The sequence below is a fragment of the Notamacropus eugenii genome, chromosome 2 (assembly GCF_028372415.1).
Source record: "Notamacropus eugenii isolate mMacEug1 chromosome 2, mMacEug1.pri_v2, whole genome shotgun sequence".
In the NCBI taxonomy this organism is placed as follows: domain Eukaryota; kingdom Metazoa; phylum Chordata; class Mammalia; order Diprotodontia; family Macropodidae; genus Notamacropus; species Notamacropus eugenii.
The window spans coordinates 227,045,886-227,067,816 of NC_092873.1; the positions used below are offsets into that span (position 1 = coordinate 227,045,886).

The 21,931-nt window shown below is 38.1% G+C and overlaps 1 long non-coding RNA gene and 1 pseudogene across 1 annotated transcript in view; one reads left to right on the forward strand and one right to left on the reverse strand.

The window, feature by feature from the left end:
• LOC140523837 (uncharacterized) overlaps positions 1-21,931 on the forward strand; it is a 51,345-nt gene that overhangs the window by 22,585 nt on the left and 6,829 nt on the right. The gene's annotated exons all lie outside the window — the stretch shown is intronic.
• On the reverse strand, positions 6,300-7,143 carry LOC140523836 (START domain-containing protein 10 pseudogene; annotated as a pseudogene).

The following is a 21,931-nucleotide window of genomic DNA, read 5'->3' on the forward strand; positions in this document are numbered from 1 at the left end:
CAGTTCTGTCTGTCTGCTGATTTCTGATGTATATATTGCTTATTGTCAGACAGTTTGGAAGCACTATCTGTTCATTTAGATTTCTCTGTATTTTCTCTGAAGTTAAGGGTGCTGATTTTTTTCCCTTAAACTAAGTGAATGGTATATGTGCTTGATTAAACTGATTGTTGACCCCTTGAAAGTTGCTTTCCTTTGACAAATCCAGATCTAAGAATCTGTGATAGCAGGTCCTCCTATGTATATCAGGGTGCTTGCTGACACAGATGAGTTCAGAAACAAGTTCAACTTAGATAAATACCCAGAAGACCAGTCTAGAAATGGGGTACAAATCAAAGCAAAGAAGTAGATTGAAATCATGAAGCCTTAAATAGAAGGAAGAAAGCAAAAGGCAAATGGAAGGGCTCAGGAAATCCATAGTTTTCAGCCAGGCACCAGCAGCAAAAAGACCTTGATATTGAGAAGGGGTGGGTCAGGCACCTCCAGCATATATATCATCATTCATCGTCTCTGCTACTTTCCAGTCCAAAACATCCCTCTTTGAATACCATTCCTCTAAATGTGTCATATCCCTCTATTAGAGTATCAACTCCTTGTGGTCAGGAACTGTCTTCACTTTTATATTTATATCATTGGGGCTTAGCACAGTGTTTAGATCATAATAAATTGTATCTTAATAAATATGTTTTATTCATTTACTCCCAGCCAGTATGATTCACATACACTTCCTAATAGGAGGGATCCCATCCTAAAGAGTAGTCAATTGACTGTGCAGACACTTGTCATACTTGGAAGTTCCTGGAACTGAGGGAAGTTGCTATCACTGAACCTGATTCTGTTCTGATTGAAACTGTCTTTGGGGGAGGTAAAAGTGGAATTTCCCTCTACTCCTCCATGCCCTTCCCTCCCACCAAGTATATTGTTCATGTGCAACCCCTGTAGTACAGCCCTCAAATGGAATTTGATTTATGATGTATGGGGCACAGCTACTTTATACATGAGTCCAGAAGGGTGTGGAGAGTGATGGGAATCAAATTAGACTTTGCCAATGAGAGCCTACAAGCTTTTATATTTTGTGTCTTGGTACTGAGAAAGATTGAACCCACTAAGGGTTATGTTAGAGTTAGCTTTGAAATTTTTCAAGTATGAATTGTTATCAGATTGGTTAAAATTTTAAGCAAAACTCCATTGCAAGCCTAGACCATATAACTTGCTGTGACATACTCTATATATTTAGTTGCTGATTTTTATATTGGAGTATTTTGGGGTCTCAGATTATGATAAAATAATGCCCAAAGCAATTGGTCCATATTATACACAAACTGTTAGAGTTCAGTTACTAAATTGAAGGATTCACTCCTCCACCCCAAACCCCAACTGTGTCAGAACAAAAATATATTTAGCTGCAAATATGTAGAAGTAGGATATTTTGAGGGACTGAGGGAAAGTGCAGGAAGTCATGATAATGATTTTTTTTAAAGAAAAGATTAATTTTTTTTAAATTCTTTTTTTAGATGAAGGGAATGTGTGACTCTAAATTAATCCCCTTCACATCAATGTTTTCCTAGGATATGCTGTCTCCCATTTGGGTTATAATCATCTAAAAATGGGATTATAGAGAAGCAAAGGCTAGTTCATCTACAGAGAAGTACAAATAGGTGAACTATAAAACAGGCACTAGATTTCCTCTGGGTGGAAATTCTGTGTTTGTATGTGTGTATGTGGGGGGGAGACAGAGGGCATGATGGGCAAAACCACAGCAATATGAAGCACCAGGAAGGCTATTATGGACTAATAGACTATGGAATTATCAGAGTAATGAAAATGGCAAAGTTCAGGAGGGTAATCTATATAAATCAAAGTCTCTTCAGAAAAGATCAGATCTAAAGATATTATCTGATCTTCCCTCCGGAATCAAAATGAATGGAAAATAATACCAATAATAACAAACAAAAAATAGCTATAATGTATAAGTAGACAAGGAAGAAGCAACAAGTTTCTAAGATCAAATGCTTGTCAAGGTCAGATAAAAAATGGCTGATCATCCAGACTATCAGAGATGGAAGCTTTGGTTTATGCCATTCCTTCCATGCAGGCTACCTATTTTTCACTAGATATAATCAAATCTTTTTTCAAGACCCAAATGGAGCTCTACCTATTCCACATTTCTTTCATCCTAAAATGAACAAACAAAAAGCCAAAACAAACCCAAAACAAAGAAACAAAAACAACTATCCTTTTGACTATCTGTACCAATGATTATCCTGTAGCTCCCTTTCACTTCATAGCTAAACTCTTGGAGAAGGATATGTATACTAGGTGCTTCTTTTCCTTTCTTTTCTAAGTTTTAAAATTTATTTTAAACTTAAGAACAAAATAAGAAAACTATAAAATTTTACCATGTACAGAGCAGAACATGAAAAGATTCAGTATAAGGATTTCAAGAATGTCTGTATAATTAATACTAACCATTGTTTCCAAATATGTGCGGCTTTCTTTGCCTCCTTGCAGATCTTCTGTTTTCTGCTATGTACTTTTTAATTTGTTTTTTCCTATCCCCCCCCCCACCCCAGGAAGGCTAGAATTAAGCATGGAAATATAGACATATGCATACATGCACACACACACATAAAACATACACATACACACATATGTGTGTATATAAATATATATATATATATATATATACATATGCTCACATATATATACTCATTCACATGTGTGTAAGACCAAACAATGCTCATTTCTACTTGATATCTGTTTTTCTGAAGGTAGATAGCATCTTCTTTCTAAAATTTTTTTGTTTGTTTATTTATTTTAGTTTTCAACATTCATTTCCACAAAATTTTGAGTTCCAAATTTTCTCCCCATCTCTCCTCTCCCCCCACCCTAAAATGCCATGAATTCTGATTACCCCTTCTCCAAATCTCCCCTCCCTTCTATCACACACCTCCCTTCCCTTATCCCCATCTTTTCTCTTTTCTTGTAGGGCAAGATAGGTTTCTATACCCCATTACCAGTATTTCTTATTTCCCAAGTTGTGCGCAAAAACAATTCTCAACATTTGTTCCTAAAACTTTGGGTTCCAGCTTTTCTCCCTTCCTCCCTCTACACCCATCCCCACTGAGAAGGCAAGCAATTCAATGCAGGCTATATATGTATAGCTTTGCAAAAGACTTCCATAATAGTCAGGTTGTATAAGACTAACTATATTTCCCTCCATCCTATTCTGCCCCCCATTTATTCTATTCTCTCTTTTGACCTTGTCTGTCCTGAAACGTATTTACTTCTAATTATTTCCTTATCCCATTTGCCCTCCCTTCTATTATCTCCCACTTCACTTATCCCCTTCTCCCCTACTTTCCTGTAGTGTAAAATAGATTTCCATATCAAAGTGAGTGTGCATGGTATTCCCTGCTTAAACCAAATGTGCTTGAGGGTAAGCATCACTTTTTCCTTCTCATCTCTCCCCTTTTACCCTCCAATGAAAAAGCTTTCTTTGCCTCTTTTATGAGACATAATTTGCCCCATTACAGTTATCCCTTTGTCCTCCAAACATATTCTTCTCTCACCTCTTAATTTTATTTTTTTAGATATCATACTTTCCTATTTAACTCACCTTGTGCTCTCTATCTATACATGTGTGTATAATCCCTCCACCTACTCAAATACTGGGAAAAGTTTCAACAGTTACAAATATTATCTTTCCACATAGGAATGAAAACAGCTCAACTTTAGTAAGTCTCATGATTTCTCTTTCCTGTTTACCTTTTCATGCTTCTCTTTATTCTTGTGTTTGAAAGTCAAATTTTCTATTCAGCTCTGGTCTTCTCATCAAGAATGCCTGAAAGTCCTCTATTTCTTTGAATGAGCATTTTTTCCTCTGAAATATTTTATTCAGTTTTGTTGGTAGGTGATTCTTGGTTTTAATCCCAGTTCCTTTGACTTCTGGAATATCATCTTCCAAGCCTTTCAATCCCTTAATGTACAAGCTGCTTGGTCTTGTGTTATCCTGATTTTATTTCCACGGTACCTGAATTGTTTCTTTCTAGCTGCTTGCAATATTTTCTCCTTGACCTGGGAACTCTGGGATTTGGCTACAATATTCCTAAGAGTTTCTCTTTTTGGATCTCTTTCAGGAGGTGATTGGTAGGTTCTTTCAATATTTATTTTACCCTCTGGTTCTAGAATATCAGAGCAGTTTTCCTTAATAATTTCATGAAAGATGATGCCTAGGCTCTTCTTTTGGTCATGGCTTTCAAGTAGTCCCATAATTTTTAAACTATCTCTCTTGGATCTATTTTCCAGGTCAGTTGTTTTTCCAATGAGATATTTCACATTATCTTCCATTTTCTCATTCTTTTGGTTTTGCTTTGTGATTTCTTGGTTTCTCATAAAGTCATTAGTCTCCATCTGTTCCATTCTCATTTTTAAAGAACTATTTTCTTCAGTGAGCTTTTGAATCTTCTTTTCTGATTTTGCTGATTTTGCTTTTTAAAGCATTCTTCTCATCATTGGCTTTTTGAACCTCTTTTGCCAAATGAGTTAGCCTATTTTTCAAGGTGTTATTTTCTTCAGTATTTTTTGAGTCTCCTTTAGCAAGCTGTTGACTCACTTTTCATGGTTTTCTTGCATCACTCTCATTTCTCTTCCCAATATTTCCTCCACCTCTCTTACTTCATTTTCAAAATCCTTTTTGAGTTCTTCCATGGCCTGAGATCGTTGCATATTTATTGTGAAGGTTTTGGATGCAGAAGCCTTGCCTATTAGGTCTTCCTATTATGCTATGCATTGTTTTTCCTCATCAGAAAGGATGGAAGAAAATACCCATTCACCAAGAACATAGCATTCTATAGTCTTATTTTTTTTCCCCTTTATTGGACATTTTCCCAGCCAGTTACTCAACTTTTAAGTCCTTTGTTGAGAAGAGGGTATAATCTGGGGACCTGTAAGTTCTCAGTTCCTCCAAGGTGGCACAATCAAAGGAGAGGAGTTTACTCCTCTCCTGGCCTGCACTCTGTTCTGGGAGCAAACACAAGCACTTTTTCTGCCCAAGATCTGATCGTAGGTTTCCCTTTCAGAACCTCCTCCAGCTCCACCAGCACTCATTCTCACCCCAGGGCCACCACTCAGGGCTGAGATCCACATCTGCTATGTGATTCCCCCAGGGGCTTTAGGCTGAGGGCTCCTAAAATGGTTGCTGTGCTGAGTGACTGCTGCCACCTTGGGGTCTCTGGAGTCAGACCACAGTTCTCTTCTCAAGCAGGTGAAAGAACTTTCTCCCTCACCTTTGAAGCTGCCTTTGGCATTTGTGGGTTGAGGGATCAGGGAACTACAGCTGCTGCCAGGGATTCCATGTGCCCTAGGCCTGCTTTAGTCCTATCTCTGCTGTGTGGCCAAGACCAGGCTGTGTTCTACTCTGAGACTCTTGTGATAGACCTTTCCTGTTTGCCTTTCAGGCTGCCTTGGACTGGAAATCTCTTTTACTCTGTCTTTTGTGTGTGTGTGTGGCTTCTGCTGCTCTAGAATTTGTTTAGGACCATTTTTTGCACATATTTTATGGGCTACGGTGGGGAGCTTCTACAAGTTGGTCCTCCTACTCCATCTTGACTCTTCTCCCATTAGCATCTTATTTCATAAATCCAAATCTTTCTCTGTTTTTGCAAATCAACTAGCTTACCATTTCCTACACCACAGCAATATTTCAGCCTAATTCCATTGTATCAGAGAGATCATCTATGAAAGTTTTCCCCCAATTTTCCACATTCCTTCCATTCTTGGATGTATAGATTTTATTTACACAAGAAAATTTTAATTTAAAATAATCAAAATTATCCATTTCACATTTCAGCCATGCTCTCACCTATAATACGGTTCAAGGTTTGATAGTACTGATTTTTCTTCCTTGACATTTTTTTCTTTGAAGTTCCTGACCTTTTATTCTTTTATTCTTCTGAATGAACTTTGTTCTTTTTTTCTAACTCATTTTCTTTTAAACCCTCTGCCATGTCCATTATTTTCTTTTTTTGGCTATTATATAGATTTATTGGGGGCTATAAATCTGCCCTCCTACCCACCCTATTTCTCACCCCTGCCATGGGAGAAGGAGACCAGCTTGAGTTGGAGGAATTAGGTACTCCCAGAGGTTATCATCATCCCCAAGGCAAGGGGACAGTTCACCAGCTTCCCTGGGGGGAGGAGGGTATAGAGTAGCATGGTCCAGGTCCCAGCCCTCTCCTCCTCTACTCTCTAGCTGTCAGGGAGTGACTGACATGGGGTTCCCAAGAATTCTGAGGGGTCCCTCAGTTAAGAGAGGAGTTGTCATCATCGCTTTTATTCCCACAGCCCCACTCATCCCAATTCTCAATCGCTGTGCTTTCATTGATGTTCTCCATGCTGAACAAACAGCTTTGGCAAGGTCACACTGGGCAGGGGACTCAGTCCTGGGAACATCTATGGCTTGAAATGATGCCAATGCTTTTGTTTCCATTCTGGATACTTAATGCATGTCTCAAATATCTTCATCACCTTGGGAGCCAAGAACAGATGAATTATTTATTATCCACTTGGGAATGAGTGCTTGCAGTCTACCTGGGCCAGGTAGGTGATGACATAGTGCTTGGGGCCTATGTTTTGCATGAGGAAGCCCCTTCTGGATACACACAGTTATTAGAAAATCTTTTTGGAGTGGGTATTTTGAGTGCTTGACTGTGTAGATCGTGATATTGTAAATGGCTCCCATGGGTAACTAGGAATGGAATGTGATGACATGAAGGTTCTTCAGGGGTTTTGGACATCTCCAGAAATAGCAGCCCACATTAACATTCATAGTCAGACAAGTCATATCAAAACTCTCAGTCATATTGCTGTCCCACTTCTTATAGTATTTGATGTCATGTAACACTACATGGACAGTATTAACTGGTACATCTTGGGACTTCACCTGGCACCTGATCTTGTGAAAGGGCCTGTCTAGCTCCTCAACTATCATCCACACTCTCAGGCCATCTTTGCTCAAGATCAGGTTCCAGCCTGTTTCATCCTCACTCTCAGTCCTAAAGTTCTGGAAGCCATTGGGCACCTGCATGCTTTCTCTGCCCAGTGCTAGTCAGGGGTCTAGGGTCCATGAGGGCTTGAGAATTCCATGGGGAAAGGGGGAAATGAAGGAAAGGGACCACAAGGGCCATGATTCTCACTGGGGAAGAAGCCACTGCCATGGATGACTTATCCTTCTCTGGACCTATTCCAGTGGGTACCTTTCTCTGGGCCTGGGGTTCAAGAGCTTCAGCCTCTGGTGCCACTGTGGGAGCAACCCAGGGTCACTCCTCTCATTTCTTACCACATCATTCCACTGAAATTGCCTTTTCCAGAGTTGCCAATAATCTATATTAATCTCAATTATTATTAATCTCAATCTTAATTCTTCTTGACTTCTTTGGAACATTTGACCTGATTGTTCTGCAATGTTCTCTTGGTTTTAAGCAAGTGAATGCAATAAGATGAGCTACTAACAGGAATGTAAAACCTGAGATCAATGAGTTATTTCTCTCCCACCCTGTCCCCCACTCCCACCTTTCATTTTTCATTCTGTAATATGGCTTCTTTCACAGTTGACATAACAGTAGGATGAGTTTATTCCCCTTGGGGCCAAACATAAGAGGAAGTTTCTGGGTCAAGGAAGAAGGATGGTGGATCTATGTGGGAATACTGTCCCAATAACTTTTATCCAAATTCAAGAACATACCAGAAGCAAATGGTCAGGCAGAAAACAAGAACCAGCGGCATTAAAATATATGCCCTGCTGACTATTCAAAGAATCATGGATTTCTAGCTGAAAATAATCTCAGAGGCTATCGAGTCCAACCCTTTCTTTTTCAGATGAAGAAACTGAGGCTTAAGGGGATTAAGAAATTTACCTAAAGTCATACATGGAGCAAATGGAAGAGGTGGAATTTGAACTCTGGTCCTTTGACTGCTAGTCCCACAAACTTAATTTTGGCATGCGTTCAATTTATTTCTAGTATGAGCAAAACCAAGGAAGTGATTATATACAGTCATGTCTATGGATCATTTGATCATTTAGTGACTGCTTAGCTTTAATTAGTTATTGATTTAACTGGGTCAGAAGATTCAAGGACTGATGATGTGTTGTAATGATATTTAAAAATTAAAAGTTATGATGAATCTTTGCAGGAGCTATTAATGGTGCTGTACACACCGAGCAATCTTGCAGTGGACATGTACACAGTGTCAAATTTTGCTATATAACCTAAGAATAAGAGTTGTCCCATAAGGTGGGGAGTTTCCAAAAGAGCTCAATTTGCACCATCTCCTAAGAGTATATACTTTGGTGTCACAAATTGTGTATGCAAAGATGGCTTCTCATGTATTCAATTCACAATATTGCAGATTTTATAGCTAGAATGTACCTTAGAGGTCATCTGTTGTTACTGATTTTGTTCAGTGGTGTGTGACCCTTTGTGACCTCCATTTGGGGTTTTCTTGGCAAAGATCCTGGAGTGCTTTGCCATTTCCTTCTCCAGCCTATCTTACAGATGAGGAAATTGAGGTCAACAGGTTAAGTGACTCGACCAGGGTCATATAGCTAGTAAGTGCATTCCTGACTCCAGGCCTGGTGCTCCATCCACTATGCCACCTAGCTACTGTGGAAGTGATCTTGTCCATTGTTATTATATAGATGAGGCTACAGAGACCCAATGAAATTAAATAATGCATCCAAGGCCACACAGGTTGTAAGTAGCAGAGCTGGGATTTAAACTTGGGTCTTTTGTCTCCAAATTTATCACAGTACCCAATTTCACAAGCATTTACTGAGGACCAGACACTATGGTAGGACCTGAGAATATAGACAGAAATCAAACATTCCTTTCCTCTGAAGTAGTTAATTGGAGAAAAATATGTACACAGACACTGAAGTAAACTATAGGGTATTCCAAAAGTCACAGTGCATCATTAAGCCTTGATAATTTAATGCTGCTCTGTGACTTTTAGGATACCTTATGTATTTGAAAAGTAAGTATGATACATATACATATATGTGTGTGTGTGTGTGTGTGTGTGTGTGTGTGTGTGTGTGTGTGTATGAGGGAATGTACTCTTTGTTTTAGGGGAATATCCTAGTGGAAATCCTCTGATTTTAGTACTTCACTAAATTAATTTGCTCTAAGGTAGTTGTTTCCACTTTATATTGAAAGATAAATCAATGTGGGTTCATTGAGTTGTAGTTTTAGGAGTTCAGAGTACACTGAATCTGGGGTCATCATATTCCAAGGATACCTATGGAAATTAGAGGTGGGTGGGTGGCCCAACATTAAATTGAAATACTAATGAATCCTTTCTTCCAGATATTCTTACAGAGCTAAAATTTCTTAGAATAACTTAGTTTCTTCCCTTGTGAAGGAAAGAGATTGGAGACCCTGGAATTATATTGTTTGGCCCTAAGGGTATAGCACTCTGAGTGGCAGGTGGGAGAAGCAGTTCTCCAAAGCATATTATGTATTCCTTTCTCCTGATTCATTTAGAACATTTGTTCTTTCTTTCACTAAACCTTTATTAAGAGCTTGAATGGATGAATATTTTACAAATACATGAAAATTAATTCAATGAATATATATTACAGGTGTACTATGTACAAGGGGTATATAGGCATTCATGAAGGACTAGACCTCTGGTTTGAGGGTTTGCTGAGTCCTTTTCAGGGCTATTTATCTTCCTTTGGTATCTACCCATCACCCAACTCTCACTTATGGCTCCAAGAGACTACAGAATGTACAGTGGCCACATTCTGGTAAATCATCTCGTTGGACAGGCTAAACCAGGTTGAGGGTAACTGACAGCTGTCAAACCCATCAGTGAGTTAGGGGGATGTCTACCCCCAGGCATATGAAGCCTTCCCCCAGCAGAATAGGGGGATGTGAAAAATATTGCTATGGCCATGAAAGAGGCAGAAACTGGTGCTATGGAGCACTTAGGATTGGTCTAAAAAAAGCCAAGCTTCCCCACCCCTGCTCTGAGCAATATACCTCTGTTTCCTCAGTTCCTCAACTGCCAAATGGGGAAAATCCAAGTAGGGTTGTTTTGAGAATCAAAAAATTAGAAAAAATAATAAATGCATATTTCCTTCCTTCTTGAAGGAGATGATATAAGTCAAATAATCAGTCTATTTAGAGGATAAATGCAAGGTAAAATATACATTTCATAATAACTGCATTAGACAGTTGCATAACAAAGTGTCATGAGAGATTCATTCATTAAGGAAAACAGGCAGGAATAGATAAGGGAAGGCTTCAGAAGTCTGATTAAGATGAATGGGTAAATTAATTAACAAAACATCATGTAAAGAAACCTAGATTTAGGTTGTAGTAGTAGCAGTAGCAGCAGCAGTAGTAGTGGTGGTGGTAGTAGTAGTAGTAGTAGCCATAGTAGTAGTAGTAGCAGTAGTAGTAGTAGTAGTATGAATAGATTAACACTGAGAAAACTTAGTAACTATAAAATCTGAGTTTGAGGCCACAAGGCCACACAAGTTCAAAATAGAGAACCAAATAAAGATTCCCAGTAGTATGGAACTTTCCAAAGGACAATATAAATGAGAAGCCATGATCCTGTTACAGAGATCACCTTCCACTTTCTGGATCAATTTCATAAGTAACATTAACAACACACAGGTCACATCAGTTGATAAGATTTGATCACCAGTAATTTAAGAACTGGCAAAGGCACAAGTCTAAAGCTACTACAGCTCCATTGCCACTGAAATAAGTGAGGCTGATGAATGAGGGGGAGTAGATGGACAAACAATTGTTCTATATCTAAATAGGAACAACCCCAAAAAACACAGAGGAAAGCAACAATAACAACAACCAACCCCCAGAGAAAACAACCACAACAAACCCAAACAATCAAGCAGACCTTTGTAGGAGAACAGTGAAGTATAACTTGAAACAATATGACTTAGGCTGCTGAGGATCATACAGGTTAAATGTAACAATTCAAAAATAGTGTACTCAGTATGAGGAAAAGCAATGCAAAATCTCTGAGGCAAAGAACTAGAGAAGTAAATAAAAACAAATCAACCAAAGGTAACCACAGGTGCTCATCTGAGTAGTTACTTAGTGAGGCAAAACTGTTCTGTCTCTATTTGCACTTATACGAATTTATAACACCATTAGCAGAATAATTTGTCTGTAAGGGATTATATTATATAAAGATAAAAATACATTTAATAAGAGCTTGAATGAATGAATGTTTTACAAATACATGAAAAGTAATTCAATAAATATTTATTATACACACATAATTATACATACACACACATACACACACACCCATACATCCCATCGGTGACACTATTCCTAGATGACTCAGAACTCTGAGCAAAATCAATGGAAAGATGCATTTGGCTACACAGAGTCCTATGGTTTCAGTTTATAATGGTGGTTAAATAGAATACTATCCTTGCCAACCCATTCAACATAATTGAGATAATGCAGAAATCTGCCCTAGAGCAGAAATGAGAAGGGCCAGTAATACTGATGCTAAAATGCTATATTTTTCCAAAGACAGGATGAAATATTTTGAATAAAAAATATTATTTGATTGTATACCCTGCTAAATTGGCAGCTTTTTGGGTTGCCCTTCCGTGAGTCCCTATGTTTTAGAGAGACCACATTCAAGGCTTAGGAAATTGACAAATTGAGTGAAATACTAGCTTTGAAAGGTGACACTTCATAGGATCATAGATTTTGAGCTAGATCACAGATTTAAAGTTCATGAATCCAGTCCTTTCCTTCATTTTATAAATGAGGAAATTAAAATCAGGCAGATTAAATGATTTGTCCAGCAGAACTAGGATTAGAACTAATGTCTTCTGACTCCAAGTTGAGCATTTTTTCCTCAGCTGTACCAGACAGCCTCCCTCTTTAAATGCTACTATTCTTGTCCATTAAATAATACTGTTTTGTGACTTCATATTTAAGGCCCATATTTGGATCCTAAGATTTGCTCTGTTTCGCTGTGGTTTGGTGGGAGTCTTCTTAAATTAGCATTATTTCCATCACTCTCAGCAATTCCTGGACTTCTGTTTCAATTTACCTAGAACAACACACTACAATTACACTATACTTTATTCTTTTCCACCCTAGAATTGCTGTCTCGTACCCCCACCTCCGTCCTCCTCTCCCTGCCACAATCCTCTCCATCCCCACCCCATATACATATACCACCTTGAATTTAAATTCAATTTTTCAATAAGGTCATCTGTGATTATTGCTGCACTGAATTTGACCTGACAGTGTATTGTAGTCATAAAAGGACTGAAATTTTGAATAATGCCACTTTGCTTGCAGTTGCTGGCTAAGTAACCCTGCTAAGGTTTCCAAAGGTAAGAATCAGTTGCACTGATTAACTCAAATGAACAATATTTGAAAGGCAAATAATAATGACGTCCTTGAGCAGGGCATGTCCCCCATTCCTTATGTGTCACTGTTCCTAATCACACCTGCACAGGTTGATAATCAATTATTTAATGCAGAACATTAAGGCTAGCATTAGAATCTGGATGAGGATAAAAAGAAATTCTGGAAATGTTTCTTACAATGGCTGTGGCACTATTACAATGTGCTGGATGCCTTCCCAACCTGCAATTAGATCGTGATTCTTTGCATGTGTTTGTGTATAGATCACTATGGATGCCTAAGAAAGAAATTTATAATTTACATAACCTGGATCTGTGCACAGTGCTTACTTTCGAGAATGTATGAACTTGAGCAAGCCAATCTCTATGGGCCCCAGTTTATTTACCCACAAAATGACTTACATGATCTCTGAACCATCTTTCAGCTTTCAGATGTAATTTTATTTTTCAGTTCCTAAGAAGAGTGATATATCTGAGCTTAAAATGAAGTCTAAGCCACTTAAAGACAATCATTTTCATATTCATCTTCTTTGAATAACATTGTCACATGTTGTTCATTATAATTACCTTTAAAATATAGTTATGTATTTACAAATCACATATGTACTACTTATCCATTCATTTCTGTTACTTCATTGTGATACAGAAATGATTGTGTTCTTGAAGGCTTTTCAGGTAGAGAGCAAAAACTTGTAGACTCAAATGAGATAGAATGGTGTTGTGTTTGTCCTTTGTTGCCAAAGAAGACCATGCCAGCAGAAAAATGATGACATGACTTGCACTTGACTTTGTTTTGAGTGAGGGAGGGCTGTGCAGGTCACCAGCCTCACTTCTCTTCCAGAGCCATCTGAATCCAGTGATCAGATATTCATCAGGATGACTGGAGATGACTCAGGATGCACTGGGAGACCTTGTGCCCTTGAGGCCAAGGTTTTTGCAGGTACTCACTTAGGTGAAGCAACGCCCATTCATTGAACAGGCCTGTTTAAGAAGTATCCAGGGCATAGCCCCTTTGCTGAGGTCAATAAAAAGAATGACATCAGACTGGCTGGGAAACAGTAGTAGATAATATTGATAATCACTGTAAAGCTAGGAGGTCCAGAGGAGCCCTTAGGCAGGGGCCCATTAGAGTCCCAGTTTCAGAATGCAGTAGATTTAAAGTTTTGGGACAGGAAGAAAAATGAAAGGGAAAGGGAAAAGGAAAGAAAAGGAAGCAGTAAAACCCAAGTCAACTGCACATCTTTTGGTCATCCAAATTTACCTTCCTTTGGAGAGGAGAAGGAAGGGGAGGGGGAGGCAGACAGGAGAGGAGAAATTGAGTTACCCAGCTAGCTGGGTCCCCGTTCAGCCAGCTGCATCTACTCACAGGACTGTGTTCATCCTTTATTGCCACAGAAGATCATGCCATCAGAGAAATGATGATATGACTTGCACTTGACTTTGTTTTTAGTGAGGAAGGGCTGTGCAGGTCACCAGACACTCTTCTCCTCCAGAGGCATCTAGAATGATGTAAGGGCAAGAAAAGGTGGAATCTTTTGTTATGTTTTGTTTTAGACAATCGAGTAACTCTGATTGAATCTTGTCTTTATCAACCAAGAGTTGTTAGAAATAGCATATGTATTTGTGTTGTTAATGTGATTGAAGATCTTCCCCACCCATTAATAGGTCTACCCATTAAAGGAAGTTTGATTACGGAAGATTTATAGGAAGGCCCACACCTTTTGCTAATGAGGCACTGGTTCTCAAGAGTTGGTATGCCTTCTGACTCTAAAAGAGGTATAAATACTCTGACTTAAGGTATTACTTTGGGACTTAGTTTTTGGAAGAAGTTTCATATGCCAGATGAGACTCTGGGAAGCTGCTAAGGAGCCCCCAAACTTTGAAAACCCAGATGTTGGTACTTCCCTCTCTGGCAACTATGGTCAGACAGTTGAACCTGTCTGTTGATTTGTGATATATGTCTTGCTTATGTCAGAGAGTTCTGAAGTGCTGTCTGTTGATTTTCTGAACTAAGTGAATGATATATGTGCTTGATTAAAGGAAATTGTTAACCCCTCAAAAGTTACCTTTCCTTTTAGAGAAGCAAATCAAAGAATCTGTAATAGCAGAATCCCCTGTATATGTCATGGTGCTTACTGATACAAATGGATAATAGTATAAGCACAGTGAAGATCAATCAAATAAGTATTATTCATTTAGTACTTATTAAATATTAGAACCTATGCTAGACACTGGAGACATGAAGACAAAATGGAAACAGTTCTCTTCAAGGAGCCCCTATTCGTTAAAAGAGAGAGTTGAACACAGGTCTTTCTAGCACTGAAGCCACCTTACTAACCTCCAAATCAAACTACCTCACTATTTAAGGAATACCTTCAAACATATAAGATCAAAAAGTAGTCTTTCCAGTATACAGTCAAAAGATATGAATGGTCAATTCTCAAAAGAAGAAATGGAAGATAACACCTATTTAAAATGCCCCAAAGCAATAATAATAAGGAAATGAAAACAACTGTTTTGTTATATTTCACTCCCACTGAATTGACAAAGATGACTCCCCAAAAAGGAAAATGACAACTGTTGTAGAGGAGGGGATATGGTAACACAGATATACTAATGTGCTGTTGGTAGAGGTTTGAATTGGTCAAGATACTCTATAAAGCACTTAATAATTCTATTCCTTAAATCACTGAACTGTGCAAAACCTTTGATCCAGTGATGCCATTGCTAGACATATATACCCAAAAATATAGAAAAGAAAAGTGCACACATACACACAGTCATATATACATACATATATATACATATACAAAAATTCACAATGGAATACTTAAATGGGCAAAGAACTGAAAATGAAGGCAGGTGTCCATCAGTTGGTGAATGGCTGACCAGTTATGACAACTAAGCACCAATGATGATGAAATATGCTTCCCAATTCTTGGTACAGAGGTAAAGGAGAAGAGATGCAGAATGAAGTATACTTTTTTGGATGTCATCAGTATTTGGATTTATTTTGCTTTATTATGTTAACTTGTAAGAGGGAGTTCTTTTTTCTTTAGGGAGAAAAGAGAGGGGCGCATTTAGAGATAGTAATGCCAGGACCAGGAAGGAAAAAAAAAGTCAATTAAGCATTTAAAGAAAATAGAACATCTTAGAAATAAATTCAGAGTCCAACACATACAAGAAAGACACTTTGGGAACTAGCATAATAAGAATAGAAGATATATTTTTTAAAAAAAATTATATGCAATAAGATTCATGGTTTCACATACAATAGTATTCTCTTTTCCTCTTTGTTATTTATGGATATGTTCATGCTCATTCATGTTGAGCAAGTTCCAAATAAAAAAAAATTCAAAAAGAATGCTCATTAAAGTATTTTCTGTGGGTGAAGCTTCCTTTCTAAACCCTGATATATTTTCACTCTAGCTCTTTACGGAATATTCCAAATTTGCGTATGATCTTTTAAAGGGGGAGACATCTAAATACAACTGTTTCTCAGCTATTGTCCTAATCATTTGGGAGAGTTAAAAGAGTTTCACAGGAGATTTGAAGCAGGGTTTACCACAAACTCTTAGATCCCTTGTTTTATCTTTAAGAATAACCCTGAAGAACTAAGCAATAAAGAAAATATGGATCTCTTTCCATAAATGCTCTTATTTCCTACAAATGTAATTCAAGCCATTGTCCAATATCTGCCTAGGGAATCACATCTAAGTTGAAGGTAAAGTGGAAATGAAAGATAAATGCATCCACAGGAGATACCTGGAGTCCATGGGCAAGTGGCTAAATTAAGAGAAAGAAAGAATAATGGTGAGATAAGAAGCCAAACAAATAGTAGTAGATATTTTTGGAAGGCTATGTGAGATTTTTGTTTTAGGAGCTTGAGAGACTCTGGAGAAATTTTGGGGACAGAACCAAGATGGCAGAGTGAGAGCAACTACTCATGTAAACTGTAAGACAAACCCCTTCAGTTACCTCTACAAAGAGAATCTGAGCAAATTTTAGAGTGCCAGAATCCAATAGGAGGCAGACTGTGGCAGATTTCCAACCCAGGACAGACTGGAAGGTTGATGGGAAGGATCTGTCGTACTGGGCTGGAGGAGTGCACAGCACACAGCACACAGCACACAGCATACCGGCTGTACCAATGCAGACCCCACCATAGCAAAGCCAAGCAGGAAGCCCAGGGTGAGCTTAAGCAGCAGCAGCCCTGCAGAATATCAGACATATCAGCCCAGAACTGCAGTTCAGTGGAACTGAGCTAAAAAGAACCACAGAACCCCAGGTAACTGCAGCAGTCACTACTGAGATGATCAGCCCACAGAATAAATGTCTGTAAGTCACCTACTTGAACTTCCCACAGTCACAATGGCAGAGTGATCTGTAAATGCTCTACCCCTTCACTTGTTGAGCTAGAAAAACCCATAGAATATTTCCTCAGGAAAAATTCTGGAACAGTGAGGTCAGCCAAAGGAGCAAACTGTCTCTTAGCCTGGGAGGTTAGGAAAATCTCAAAGGGAGGGTCCCGTTTGCTGTGGTTGAAGGAGACTAGTGCAAAACTGGAGCTGTCCCAGATAGCCCCACCTCACTGAATCAGGAGGAGATCCTGAGCTACAGCAGGGTGGAGCTTAACATTGTCAACGCCAGCACCCCAGCCATGCCTCAGCACAGACAAGGGAAAAGGGAAGACACTAGTGCAAACACTAATTCACCAACCACTGAGCCTACCTGTGCTCAGAAAAGGAGACTTCCTGTGGCTAGACCACCTCTCCCTCACACTTAACATGATTAGCTCCAAGGTAACTCCAAGGAAACTCAGAAAGACTTCAGCTGGTCTCTGCTTTGGCACTTCAGTCAGCTCAACATCAGGTAAGGTACAGCATTTTAGCTTCTAGCTGAAAGAACCACAGGCCAAGACACAAACCCTCAAACTCTAAGCACAAGAATGGTGGAACAGAGCCCCCTGTGCCCCATAAGCAGAGATCTACATTAAAAGCCAGGAAAAGTATGATCATCATGAGCAAGAAGCAAACCACAAAAGATAAGACCATAGAATCTGTCTACGGCGACAAGGACCAAAACATGAATAGCAAAGAGGTCAGCACTAAGACCGCATTCCCATTTGAAACCTTCAGAAGGGAATATGAACTAGTCTCAAGCCCAAAGGGCATTCTTGGAAGAGCTCAAGGATTTTAAAACCCAAAATGGGTAAGTAGAAGAAAAACTAGCCAATGTTTTTCAAAATATGAAAAAAGAAAAGAAGAATTTAAAAGGAAAATTGGACTAATGGAAAATGATGCACAAAACCCAACTGGGAAAATTGGACAAATGGGAAAGGAAGTGTAAAAATAAACTGGAGAAAATAACTCCTTAAAAAGAACAATTGGACAAATGGAAAAGGAGATACAAAAGTTAACTGAAGGAAACAATTTGACAAAATCTAGAACTGAATAAGCAGAAGCTAATGACTCTATGAGACATAAAGAATCAGTCAAACAATCTAAAGAATGAAAAAATAGAAGGAAAATGGAAAATTTCTAATTGGAAAAACAATTGACCTGGAAAATAGATCCAGGAGAGAAAATTCTAAGAATTATTGGTCTACCAGAAAGTCATGATGAAATCTCCTGGACAATATCTTCCAAGAAATCATCAAGGAAAACTGCCCAGACATCCTAGATCCAGAGGACACAGTAGTCAGGGAAAGAATCCACTATTCACCTCCTAAAAGTGATACCAAACTGAAAACACCAAGGAATATTGTTGCCAAATTCCAAAATTATCAAGTGAAGGAGAAAATACTGAAATCAGGCAGAAAGAAACAATTTAAATATTGAGGAGCTATAGTCAGGATCACACAGGACCTTGTAGCTTCTACATTAAAAGATTGAAGGGATTGGATGGAATATGATATTCTGTAAAGCAAAGGAGCTGAGACTACAACCAAGGATCAATTATGCAACAAAATTTAGCATAATATTTCAGTCAAGAAGGTAGACATTCAATGAAATAAGGGATTTCCAGACCTTCATAAACAGAGGGAAAAAAATCTTATTATTCAATATGGGCAAACTATTTACATTCCTGGAAGGGAATATAATACTTGTTAATCTTGAGAATTTTGTATTTCTTATGATATATAAAAAGGATATACACAGATAGAGGGAGTGGGTATAAAGTAAATGATGCAAAAATAAAAATGTGATTTAAAGGTGTGAAGGGATTGTAACAAGAGATGTGAAAGGGAGGAGGCAGAAAATGGAAAGTTCCATCACAGGAAGAGGCACAAAATTATAATACAGTAGAGGAATCAAGGGGAGGGAGATGAGCATTGTTTGATATTTACTCTCATCTGATTTGGTTCAAGGAGGGAACCACAAATTCAGTTAAGTATAGAAATCTAAGTAGCTCTATAGACAGTAAGAGGATGAAGTGGAAAAAAGGGAGGGGGATGTTAAAAGAGGGGAGAAATAGTAAGGGAAAAGGGGAGTAAAATGGAGGGGGGCTGAAAGAAGGGAAGAAAGACTAAGGGAGGCAGTGGTCAAAAATTAAAACTATTGTGGAGAGAAAGAGAGAACTAAAAGCATAAATGGGGGGAAAGAGGATGGAGGGAAAGACATAGATAGTAATCATAACTATGAATGTGAATGGGATGAACTCTCCCATAAAATGGAGACATATAGCAGAATGAATTGAAAACCATAATCTAACAATATGTGGTTTACAAGAAATGTATTTGAAACAGGGAGATACACACAGGGTGAAAAGTTGGAGAAGAATATATTACACTTCAGATGATGTAAAAAAAAAGGAGGGATAGCAATCACAGTCTCAGTCAAAGCAAAAGCAGAAATAGGTCAAATCAAAAGAGATAAGGAAGGGAACTTTATCCTGATAAAAGGCACCATAGACAATGGAGCAATATTATTACTACACATAAATGTTCCAAGTGGTATAGCATCCAGATTCTTAGAGGAGAAGTTAAGGAAGTTACAGGAAGAAATAGACAGCAAAACTATACTATTGGGGGACCTCAACCTCCTCCTCTCTGAACTTGATAAATCTAACCTCAAAATAAACAAGACAGAATGTAAGGAGGTGGATAAGACTCTGAATAATGTAGATATGATAGATCTCTGGAGAAAATTGAATGAGGACAGAAAGAAATACACCTTTTTCTCAGCAGTACATGGCATATATACAAAAATTGACCTTGTACTAGGGAAATGGTGTTCATGAGTGTCACTGGGAAAGGTGTATTGTAGGGTCTGTGGTATTGAATGGATTATTCAGTAATGTGTTTTTTTTCTTTCTGTTTCTTAAAACATAACAAAAACTTGTGATTTTATGAATTATGTGTCTATCTTCTTGGTTGTCCTGAAAAGGAAAGAAAAGAAAACATTGATTCTGAGTGAAGGCTTGAGTCAAGTAAAGCTAAAAAACTCCAAAAATGTATCTCTTGCTCTCCATTTTATAGTTGTAGCAAAAGGACACAACGGGTCATGAATTGCATCCCTCACTTACCACTCTAGAATCACTTATTAGATATAACACATTTTTTAAAAAAAAATCCTTATCTCTTTTTTGACTTTTCTTATTTGGACAAAATAGACGCTTGGATAGTGATTACATTAATAATCACACTGACTGTTCAACAATCTTTCAAGTTTCCTGCTTGTTATAAATGTAGGGCTCATTTTCACACCTCAGACACACACACACACACACACACAACACACATACCTGACATATTCTAGTATCTACTGTTTGTTCCCTAAGATTAACATCTCTAGTTAAAAAATCACAGAGAATAAAGCCAACAATAGTTACCATAATAAGTGACAAATCTCTTTATCTGAAAACTTACCACTTATGGACTGGTGAGAAGATGCCTTCTCTAGATAATCCTTTAGCATATATGAATATTCAAAGTGGTTTCACAGGTTATTTAGGGAGATTTAGTCCTCTCTTTCATGGTCAATCTGAATTTTTTTCTGTGAATCAGAGTTTCAGTAGTGGAAGGAATATTTGAACTTAAATAGTCCAACCCACAGATGAGAAGAATCTTCTGTACATAATACCCAACAAGTGAACATTCCAGCATTTGCATGAAGAAGTTCAGTGAGAAGGAACTCAGTGCCTCAAAAACCAAATTTTATCATTTCTGTAAAGTAAAATCTTAATAAATGTTTGTTGATTAATTGATACCTTACAAGGCAGCCCATTATACTTCAGAATAACACTGATAATAAGGAAATGTTTTCTTGTGTAAGGTGTGACTTTTTGGACTTTGCTATTTTTTCAGATTGAAAGTAGCAAAGCAAAGATAAATGAGAAATTTGCATGTGACAATAATCAAGTCCCATCTCTTCTCCCACGGTCACTACTCATGTTCATGCCCACATTATCTCTCTTACCTCTATTACTGCTATAGCCCTCTAATTATTTTCTCTGTGTCATTTCTCTCCCTGCTATAAACCATCTTCACCACAAAGCTGCCATAATGATTTTTCTAAAGCATAGATCTGATCTTGTCATTCCTTTGCTAAATAAAGTCCAAGGACTCCCTGTTACTTCCAGGATCAAATGTGAAGTCCTTTGTCATTTAATGGTCTTCAGAATTTGCTCTTTCCTTTTTAGTATTTTTATGTCTCACTCTTCCTCTTGGAAAATTGTGATCCAGCATGTTGTCTCTCAAATAACACATTATCTTCTCTCTCCATGTTTTTGTAGTCACTGGGTATTCCCTAAGCCTAGAATACTCATTCTCTGCACCCTTTTTTAATTGGAATCTGTGAGGTTCTTGAAGACAACTCAAATACCATCATTTGCTGGAGGATTTTCCCTGTCTTGCAGAAGCCATTGCTCTCTTTCCTAGTACCTTTACCTTTTAATCTATTCTCTCTATGAATACTTTGTATATACCTATTCATTTACATATCACCTTCCCATTAGATTATAAGCTTCTTGAGGGCAAGAGCTATTTTTGGCTACCTTTAGATCTGTTCTCAGAGCTTAGCATGCTGCTTGGCACATTGTAAAGTCCTAAGAAATGCTTGTTGATTAATTGATACCTTCCAAGTAAACCCATTCCGCTTTAGAATAGTGCTGATAATTAGGAAATTTTTTCCTTATGTGAGGGTATGACCTTTCAGATTTTGCTGAACAATACCTCGAGCAGCCAATCATAAAAGTTACCCCTAGAATCATGAATATAGTTATAATAGCCAAGCACTTTGGAAATGCAATATGATAGTATGGGTGTACTTTGGAATATTGAGACCAGAGAGAAATAGGAATAGGAGTATGTCTGGGGGTGCCCCATGAGACTTATATTAAGACTACATTTCCTTATTTTTTTCTATCTCTTTTCACATCACAACCCTTCATACACACACACACATATGTACATATGGATGTGTGTGGGTATATATAATGTCATGTCATTCAAGTGTTCTCTAGTCTTTCAACTTATCCTCACATGATATCAAGGCTCTT